The sequence below is a fragment of the Erinaceus europaeus genome, chromosome 6, assembly GCF_950295315.1.
Source record: "Erinaceus europaeus chromosome 6, mEriEur2.1, whole genome shotgun sequence".
Taxonomy (NCBI): Eukaryota; Metazoa; Chordata; class Mammalia; order Eulipotyphla; family Erinaceidae; genus Erinaceus; species Erinaceus europaeus.
This window is the reverse complement of record NC_080167.1, coordinates 16,724,262-16,728,238: the sequence shown is the minus strand read 5'-3', so window position 1 is coordinate 16,728,238 and position 3,977 is coordinate 16,724,262. Positions and strand designations below refer to the sequence as shown.

Sequence of the window (3,977 nt, the reverse complement as noted above, 5' to 3'; positions counted from 1 at the left end):
GAGAGGACTTGGTAGATAGCCCCGCCCCCTTCCTTTTCTCTCGCGTAGGGCGCACTCCTTTGGCGCGAGTTCCCTGACCGGAAGGGGGAGGCCGTCTCCGCCCCCTTCAGAGCAGCCAATCGCAGGGAAGGCGCCGAGTGCGCGCACGCTCCCGGAGTTTAACGGTCGCGAGGGGCGGCTCGCCCGACCCTCACCTCGACAGTGACAACGACGACCAGGTAAGCAGCCACTGGTAGCTGGGGGACAAGGGACAGTACTTATAAGGCACCGTCACAGAGGATCCCCAGCACGTGCTGACAGGCCTGAGCGGGGGTGTAGAACCTAGGCCACGGGATGCTACCCCGGCGTCTCCCTCAGGCGTGTGGGGGCTCTGCAGGTCCCGTGCGCCTTTTCTAGACTCGGTGCCCTTGAGTGACACCTGCGTGGCCCAATGGCAGAGCGCCTCTCCCCGAGGGGGCTTGTGGGGCTTTTCTTCTTGTGATGGGCTTCCTCTGCTGACTTTGGGGACCTGGGCAGTAGTTGTTCGCTGTTTCCCCACCAGCCCCCCCTTCTATGAGCTTGGGGGTCGTGTGGGTGCTCCCTCCCCCTCGCACCAGAGAGCCGCCTCCAGCCAGCAATGGCTGTCTGTCAGGGTCTGACCCCCAGACCTCCGGAAATCATCCGGTCCTGCCCCCTTCATCACTCAGCAGAACAGAGAGGTCTAGGTAACTTGTGCATCATCAGCCCCCTGTTCCTCCCTTCACCCCCTCTTGCCACCTCCTTTCCCTGCTAGGAATTGGGGAAGAGAACCAGAAGCATCCTATGTGTGTTGCAATTAAAGACTGACCCTCCTTTTGGGTCTATTTTTCACTGAGGTTTTTGCATTGCAGTTCTCCCCCCTCTTCATCTTTGCAGTTTCCCTTGCACTCCCTCCTCCCCAGGCCTGCTGCTGGAAAAGCATCTATGCATTTCAAGTGATTTTTCCATCTGTATCTTCTGCATCCGGGACAGACTCAGCAGGGGCTGGCAATTGTAGCTGGGGTTGCAGATCCCAGCCCCAAGGGAGGTTATGTTCTCCTGGTAGAAGAGCTGCATGATTTGAATCACCAGGTTATTTTCCTTGCCAGCTGGAATGGTGCAGCCCCTGACTTTTTCAATACCCCATTTGTCTCTGGTAATAAGCTGAGCCACTGGGGAGAAACACGTTTGGTTAGGTCGGGTTACCCGTGTCTTTCACACCTGTCCCAGAAGGAAGTGGTCCCTTTATGACCTAGTGTTGTTCAAGTTCTGCTTTGTAAGAGCAGACCCTGGGAAGTGGGGACCTAGAGGAACCGGAATACCAGATAATCTCCCTCTCTCTGTTTCACTCCTAAAGATTTCATTTTGTAGACAGCATAGGCTTGCTTTTTATTTTATTTTTTTCTTTTCCCCATGTCATCTTCATTTAATACATACTGGTTTCCCAAGGAGGAAGCATAGTTTGACTTGTTACCAGTTTCTCTCTGTGCACCTACAATAAAATATTAATTTAACGGACAAATTATCAAGTACTATGTAGAGTACAAAGGCTATAACGTTTAAAAACAAATAAATAAAAAGCATTCTTTCTACCCGTACCATCCAGTTAGTGGGATTGCCAATTGTTTAATTAACCATTTGTTTCTTTCCTTCTTACTTCCTTCTTTACTTTCGTTCTTTCTTTCTCTTTCCCTTCCTTCCTCCCTCTCCCTCTCTCCTTCCCTTTTTCTTTCTTGCCTTTTTTTTTTTTTTTTTTTGCTAGAGCACTGCTCATCTCTGGTTGATGATGGTGTGGGGGATTGAACCTGGGACGTTGGACCGTCAGGCATGAGAGTCTCTTTTATAATGATTATGTTATTTACTCACCCAAATTAACTGTTTTTAATATCACATTAAATACTGATAATTTACTTAGTCATTGTATAACTTATTAAGTATGGAAACTTGGTGGAATTTATTAGTGGGCAAGACATGTAGTTGTTCCCATTGTTACAGAATAGAATGACATCTAGAATCTTGATTATTAAACACAAAGTTCTGAAATATTACCTGTAAGAGTTGTTATATTTGTCACTTGGTGATACACTGTCACTCTTGCCATATTCTGTCAGAGGCAATCAGACTCCCCTAGAGAAAGGCCTCCTGCGATGGGAAAACGGCGGAAGTAGCAGAGTCACCTGCATGCCTGGCTCCCGGCCTGGCCCTCAAGAGATGTTATATTTGGAAATCACCCTTTCTGTAGATCTAAAAAACCACACACACACACACACACACACACACACACACACACACACACACACACACACACACACACACAGTCATCTCTGGGGCTTCATCCACTTTAGGCTGACATAAATGTTTGTTTTATTTTATTTAATTTATTTTGCATAGAGACAAACTGAGAAGGCAAAGGGAAACAGGAAAGGAGAGACCTGCAGCTCTATTTCAACACTTGTGAAGCTTTCCCCCTGCCCAGGTGGGGCCTAGGGATTTGAACCTAGATCCTTGGGTTCATGTGTGCTCCACTGCCTGGCCCCTATTCATTTTTTTAATTGCATTTAAGGCTATTGCTGGGGCATTGGCCTGCACATTTAGTCCACCATTCTCAGAGGCCATTTTTTTTTCCTCTTCTCCTTTGTTAATTTGATAGGATAAGGACAGAGAGAAGTTGAGAGAGGAGGGGGAAGTAAGAAGGGGGAGAGAGAGAGAGAGAGAGAGAGAGACTTGCAGCACTGCTTCACTCTCATGAAACTTTGCCTCTGCAGGGACCAAGGGCTTGAGTTTGCTGGATCCCTGGCCATGGTAACAAGTACTTTGACTTTTTTTCTAGGGAGAGGAAATGAAGCCACACCACCAACTTACTTCAAGGTGGGGGTGGGACTGGAATCTGGGTTGCATACATGGCAAAGCAAAGCACTATCCAAAGGAGTTACTTTTTTTAAAATTAAAAAAAATATATTCCCTTTTGTTGCCCTTGTTTTATTTTATTTTAATTAACTAATTAATTAATTAATTAATTTTTTTTACCAGAGCACTGCTCAGCTCGGGCTTATGGTGATGTGGGGGATTGAACCTGGGACTTGAGCGCCTCATTGTAGCCCTTGTTTTATTGTTGTAGTTATTATTGTTGTTATTGTTGTTGTTGTTGGATAGGACAGAGAAAAATAGAGAGAGGAGGGGAAGACAGAGGAGGAGAGAAAGGTAGACACCTGCAGACCTGCTTCACTGCTTGTGAAGCGATTCCCCTGCAGCTGGGGAGTCAGGGGCTCGAACTGGGATCCTTAAGCCGGTCCTTGTGCTTTCGTTTTGCACCACCTGCACTTAACCCACTGTGCTACTTACTGCCTGACTCCCACTTTTTTTTTTAAGTGTGCTATTTTGCTGACTATTTATTATTATTATTGTAGGACTTGTTTATTAATGAGAGAGAGGAGAGTCAGAGCATCGGAAATTGAACTGGAGACCACTTCATACACTGAACCACCGCCCAGACCACAATTTATTTATTTATTCTAAGGAGACCAAGAATGAGTCAGGGAGGGAGAGAACCAGAGCATTGAGCAGCTCTGGCATAAGATTGTGTTAGGGACTGAACTCTGTGTCTTAGGCTGCAAGTTGGTGCTCTTAATAGGCTGAGATATCTTCCTGGCTCTTTAGATTTTTTTTTTTTTTAAAAAAAGATTTTATTTTTTCTTAATGAGAAAGATAGGAAGAGAGAAAGAACCAGTTATCACTCTGGTATGTGTACTGCCAAGGATCATACTTGGGACCTCATGCTTGAGAATCCAGTGCTTTATCCACTGTGCTACCTCCCGAACCACTCTTTAGATTTTTTTAATTACAGCTTTATTTTATTTTTTAAGTAAAATTATTATTTTTTCTTTTTTTAAATCTTTAAAAAAAATTTACTTATTTCCAATTGTTGCCCTTGTTTTATTGTTGTAGTTATTATTGTTGTTGTTGCTGTCATTGGATAGGAC

The 3,977-nt window shown here is 45.3% G+C and overlaps 1 protein-coding gene across 11 annotated transcripts in view; it reads left to right on the top strand.

The window, feature by feature from the left end:
* The first annotated feature begins 103 nt into the window (after positions 1 to 103).
* Positions 104 to 3,977, top strand: part of MPHOSPH9 (M-phase phosphoprotein 9) — a 93,953-nt gene continuing 90,079 nt past the window's right edge. For 5 of the 11 annotated variants that reach the window (XR_009550406.1, XM_060193241.1, XM_060193236.1 and 2 more), the window contains exon 1: positions 107 to 218. The gene's annotated coding sequence lies outside the window, so the exon portion shown is untranslated. Of the gene's footprint in view, positions 219 to 3,977 lie in introns of all 11 variants that reach the window. The other 6 variants (XM_060193239.1, XM_060193234.1, XM_060193235.1 and 3 more) reach the window with 3 other exon arrangements.